Below are 6,753 nucleotides of genomic sequence, written 5' to 3'. Positions count from 1 at the left end.
TGGCATCGAAAAAGAAAAAGTCATTTCGGTGAAAAAGCTACTAATTTATTCTTTGATATCATCAGAGAATATACTTCTACTCTAATGGTATTATATAGTGATTCGGTGAAAAATACTATCAGTTACTCCTTGATACCATTAGGTCATATATATACCTTCCAGTATCAAGTGTGTGTGCGTGTTATACACATAAACATACATACATATACACACTACTTTAAAAGCATAAACTCCCAAACTTGAATGTTAAATTACTATAGTACCCCAATTAAAAATAATCAATTTATTTTATTTATTAATTTAATAATATTAAAAGTAAATACCTTTTCACATTAAATGGTTGTGATTTTTTAAAAGGGTTGTGACTTTTTCGATGAGTTTTGACTTTTCCAAAGGGTTTTGATTTTTCAAAAAGTTGTGTCTTTTCTAAAAAGTTGTGCTGTTTCCGATGAGTTGTGCCTTTTTAGAAAGGTTGCAACTTTTATGATCAGACACAATTAACACCTATTCATACTACTATTGTTAGCTATAAATAGAGGGTTTCCTCTAACTTTTAAACTACAATTTTTTTAAAAAAAGGTTTCTACTTTTCTTCTTTAAAAGTCTCAAGGTTTATTTGGAACAATTGTGTAACGTCCCTCACAATGAGCTAAGTTAAGCTTGAGCGTAACACTTTTGTCATGATGTTTTAAAGTCATAAAATGGTTAATAATAGTGTTCTTAGGCACTATATAAAGTTTTGAAGTGCTTGGAGGTCAAACGTCCAAGAACGTCCAAGATGTTCGGAAACTAGTGGAACTTGAACTAGTGTGTCGTAGTGTTTTGTAGTGATGTTCTAGAGGATGGTTTGATGGTGAAATTCAGTACTGAGAGTTCTTACGTGTAGCCTGACATTCAAAGGGTCAACAAGTCCGGGAACGATGCCTCAGCGACCATGAAAAGGGTCCCTGAGAAGGACCCAAACACGGGCCAACGAAGCTGCCAAATAGCCAAAATTTGGGATGCTGCTGCGCGACGCGCAGCTGTCCCGCAGTAGGCAAAATTCCTGCCCTGCGATGTGGAACTTTCACGAACCTTTATGTCCAAGAATTTCTGAAAAATAATATTTGGAAGTGTCTCTGCGACGTGCAGTAAAGTCCCAAATTTCGTTGCGTCGTTTTTAAGTCAAATTTAAGTTGGTTAATTCGTCCAATAAATATAGGGGTCGTTTGGGTAACTCAGGGGTATATTATGTACGGTTATTAGACCTATTTAAACCCCTAACTTCACCAATTAAAGCAAAAAGAAAAACCCTCATCTCAAAACAAAACCTCTCCTTTCACTCTCTCCAAAACTCCATTGTTGAGGCTTTGAAGCTCCAAGGAAGAAGATAAATTTCTCAAGTTTTTCTCCAATCTTGTGGGTTTTTCTCACAATTAAGATATGATTATTCATCATTGAAATCTCTTTCTTCAAGGAGTCAATTCCAATGATTTTCAAAGATGATTAAAAACATGAATTGTCCAATTTCATAATCTATTCATGGGTTCTTGCATAAATGGTTTTGAATAAATGTTTTAGAATTGAATTGATGTTAATGCAATGTTTTAAAGCTATAATGTTTGTGAACCATGCAAGCCATGCAATTCTTATTTTGACTATTTTATGGGTTAAGTGATCATGTCTCTATACTTATGAATTATAGTGTAGTTTTCTATGGGCTATATAATGATTTAAAGATTATATATAATTGATGTCTAATTGGTCTTAGATTTTCAAATCTATATTTAATTGACATAGTTTCATCTAGTATTATGCATTATACATTGAATTGATGTTCATGGCCATGGGTAAGGGCCTTATGGTATTGAATTGGATGACTTAGCTATGGATTGAAGTGGTAAGAATGGAGTGGTGGTACGCTGCTCTCATTCTCTTTATTTTATGTTAATTAGATTTCAATTATGTTGTGGTTGGTATGGTCCACCTATGGTGGCGGTGTTACATGCTTTACTTGCAATTGTGTGGCCTTGTCGGCGTTACTTTATGTATTATGATGATCATGGCCTTGTCAGCAATTACTTGAAGTATTATGATGATGTGTACATTTGATTATGTGAAGTATGATCATATCTATCTACATGCTAGTAATGTGAATGTTTGATGTTGTTAGGTGATCATGTTAGACTTTTACTATGTGTTCATGTGTGTGGTTTTTGATTTGATCATGATTCTTCATATTTGACTATATGAGTCTACAATGGTTATATTGATGATGTTATAGTAATGTATATGATGACATAAATATGATAAGGGTCATTCCTAAGTGATTCAAAGAATGAGATGCTATATGTGCTAAAGTGAACTAATGATTTGTATTGTTGTGGTAGACTTGTGTCCCTACTTGATACATGTATATGATGAATATGAACAGCTTGACTTATTAGGTTTAGGCACCTTTGTCTTGTATGTGTATGTATGAATGTTGAATGAAAGTCTAGGATCGGTAGACCTAAGATGGTTCCCTTCTAAGCATGACTAATATGTGACACCTTCTATATAGAGAAAAAATTAAGAATGAGCTATCCTTATAGACCATTGAGTGGCATCCCTAGTGTACCCATCTTTGGTAGGTGTATTATGACTAGGTAATGACTAAGAGATGGTACCTTTTCATATGCCCCTTTATATTGAACTTACTCTATGAGAATAAAAGCTAGCACCGAGTGAATATGTTATGGTTTGTAGCTCTACTTAAGAAGGAGACTAGAGTACAATGTATCTCTACTTGAGAATGAGACTCGAGTACATAAAAGACCTTGATATTCCTTAACCATGTGCCTACATAGGATGTTTCCTAGTTCTACCCTTGACAAGTAGAACACCCTCCATCGGAGTAGGTTTATGACTCCAGATTCCATGCCTAGCTAGTATGGTCTATGTCAGTTATTGCCTATTCTCATCATGTGGGATACATGCTAGCGTTGGATAAGTACTAGGAAGTTTAGTTAGTGGAATGGGACGCTATCTAGACATTGCACGACTAGACTTTGAAGATGTTAGTATGTGAGTCCCTAGGTCTTTCCAAGACTATTATGTGAAGTCGTTAACGAATGATCTGTCTTCTAAATGACTTAATGAATACAATAACTTCAGTAAAGGAATGTTAATGAAAAATACTTATCTTAAGTATCTTTGAGGATTGCTTAGGTAGGCTTGAAGAGGGTGTGTGGGCGGTCTCTTCATGTCTTATTTAGGAGAGTCTTAGAGTAATTCTAGGTAGGGAGTTTAACAAATAAAAGTGAGAATGATCTTATCTTAGGAAGTATTAAGGATCAATTAGGTCTGCTTAGAGAAGGTGTATGTGCGGTCTCTCTTCGTCTCACTTAAATGAGTCTTAGGATAACCTTTGGTGAGAGGGATGCAAGCTAAAAGAGGTTAATCTGAAGTTGAACTTAGTTCACTGTAAAGTGACATAGTTCACTGTAATGTTTCTTAACTATTTGATAAAATGCTTATGTGATATCTTATATGTTTTAAGGTGTTAAATGTTGTTCTTATACTTATACTACGATGTTTTACTCAAAAAGAGCATGTTTTATACAAATGTTCGTTTATCATGATTTTATGCATTACGCCTTGCTTAGTACAAGTGTTTGTACTAATTCATACATTTTGTCTCTCTAAAAGGTGTAGGTGGCGTTTGAGAGGAGTCTCGAAGTTGAAGCTTGGATTAGTGTTCATTCAAGTAAAGTATTGGTGTGTCCTCACTTGATTCGAGGACATCTTGATGTTTGGATTTCCTTATTGAAAGTATTGTAATAGACATAGCTATTTTCATATATGTTGAAGTATGGGCCGTGTCCCAATATATTTGTATGTCTATGATGGCAACTTTGAGACTTAGCCTTTTATTATATTTTTCTATAAAAGAGATATTATGAAGTATTGTTATTTTGTGTGAAAAGTTGTAATTCTGCACTTTTTTTCATACATGTATGCAATTAATGGTACGAAAGGGCTTTTCTTAGACCTCCGAGAGGTTGACGACGCTGTATTTCGATTCGAGGATGCCCTAACTTCTAGAGGATACTCTCGGGTTGTTACAAATTGATTAAGTTAAAAATTCAATGAAATTCGAGGTACCACATAAGAAAGATTCTGTGAAAAAATTGTAGCAAATCATTCACCAATTCATACTCATATTTTTTCTTACGATTTTCATGAGTTAATAGTGACTTAAAGTTGAGGGAAATACTACAATAATAAAAAAATGTGAAAAAGGTCACATAATTTGGGCAAGATATTTATTCTTTGTTTTTTCATTTTCTGTGCTTCCACACTCAACCAAAGGAGTTCCTTTCCAATTTTACTAAAGCAACGAATATCAACATAGTCCATTGAATTATTAGCTTTAATGTTATATCCACTCTTTGAAAAATAGATTTTCACTTTAACTTATAATATAATCATGATAATAATTATCTTATTTTTGAATGCATGTGTAAGTAAAAATGAACGGAGAAAGTAATGTGTTGGTTGGTAAATATTTCAATCAAATGAAACACTATAGTGAATGTAGCATGAACATATATTTTCTTCTTCCTTCTTCATTGGCTATACATTGTTCCATATGTTTTTTCTTTTTTATATTTTTATTGAGTATGCAATTCTGTAAGTATGAATTTCCTGTTACTTTGTGCTAATTTGAATTTTAAAAAATATTATGTCACAAGATATGCTCCTTGATAGTTCTATAAAAATAGATAACAAAATAGTGATTGTTCATAAAATATTCTTAAATCAAATTAAGGATTCAATAAATAAAACTTTAAATTTTATTCATCAATTAAGTTTTATTAATGAAAAGATAAATATTTATTATAACGATAAAACTTTTATGACATACTACATACTTTCATTAGATCACAACTATATGATATGTATGTGATAGAAAAAATAAAAAGACTACAATTTACAAAGATAAGGTAGAAACTTAATGAAATGAAATATTTTTCACCTAAGATGATGTTCATATATTAAAATTAAATTATGCTGCTGAAATGTATATATCTAACAAAGTGTTGGTCAAGTAAAATATTTGACATGCACTCAAGACTCTGTTTAACCATCATTCGTTATAATAACAAAGTACCATTTTTTTTTTGTAAAATTACCTCTCTATGATAGTCTAACTCAAATATTTGTTGAGTAATAATATTTTGTAAAAATAGATTACGTATAAAAATAAATATTGAAATTTTATGATAATCCTTATTAGTGTCATGCACCTATCAAATTTTAAGTATGAATTTTTAAGGGAATAATTATATTTAAATGGTGTCCATCATTGATGTTCATAACCTCAAAAAGAAAAGCTATTGATATTTTTTATAAAACAAATTTGTTGGTTAGATTTGATTACAAAATTTGAGTGAAGTAAAAATAATACTATTGAAGAAATATAAATTTCTCACCATATTTAAATTCTGAATGTATTTTGAAATGTTACAATGATATCTGATCATTATAATCTCATAATACAAGTAAATCTATGAAAATATGTATTAATCATTTAAAAACATTGATCCCATATTGTTGCGATCCGCACATACACCCTAGGAGAAGGGAGCACTCTTGAGCCTTCACACGTCGTACTTGACCTCACGGAGGTCTTACACAGGCCTCTTACCTATCATTCATTACATAAGATATGAAAAGTAGGCGGAATCAAAACTTTTCACAAGAATATAAGTAAGAAACTTCTTTTACAAAATACTACGGAATGAGTCTCGTTGTAACAAGCCAACTTAAATACACATCTTAAATATCTTAGGGACACGACCCTTCACATTAAAATAACTACATAATAAGTCTTATACAAGTCTTAAAGAAGAACTAAAGAAACATAGACTATATCCTCGAATATATGAGGACATACCAAGACTTGAGAGAGTCAACTTCCCAAGCTTTTTCTTCTACGACCTTCACTTGCCTTCAACCTATACTTATAGGGTATAGAAAAGTATGGGATTAGTACAAAATTGTACTAAGCATGACATTATGAAAAATCATGCAAAAGGGACAATTTAGTTGAAACATACAAGTCATGCCATTTTGATAACACCTTCATGAAGCAAATTATAAAGAATAATATAAGTCACCATGCATCATATGAAGTAACACTAACATAGACCTCAACATATAGTCACATTTACAATAAACCATTGATCACATAAACCTCCCTATCCATAGTTATTCTAAGACTCACTTAAGTAAGAGATGAAGAGGTCGTTCATTCAACCTCTCAAGTACATACCTAAGAGATCCTTAAGACTACTAAATATATGCATACTTCATTTCATTTAACAAGTCAACATTCAATACTAAAGACACTAGAAGAACATATTTATGCTTAAGAACTTCACATAAAACTATCCTTCAAGACAACCCCAAGTTACATTTAGTGCAATGTGAAAGTAGCATCCCATACTACTAGTTCCACTTAGTGCTCCTTAGGAATCACCCTAGACTAGTCACATTACATCCATAACTTCATTCACATAAATTTTTTCTACATTAGACATAAGACTCTCATGATTCATGAACATAGACATAAAAGCAACATACTTCATAAACATTAGACATGAAGTCACATTACTTCATCAACCTTAGACATATAGTCATCATGCTTCATTTTTTCATATAATGACCCATTCATACATCTTCATAAGAACACATCATGGCTCCCTCCAAATGTCTACTAGTGCAATG

Source organism: Solanum pennellii, chromosome 7 (genome assembly GCF_001406875.1).
Source record: "Solanum pennellii chromosome 7, SPENNV200".
Lineage (NCBI taxonomy): Eukaryota > Viridiplantae > Streptophyta > Magnoliopsida > Solanales > Solanaceae > Solanum > Solanum pennellii.
The sequence above is the reverse complement of the archived record's forward strand: the minus strand, read 5'-3'. Positions refer to the sequence as shown.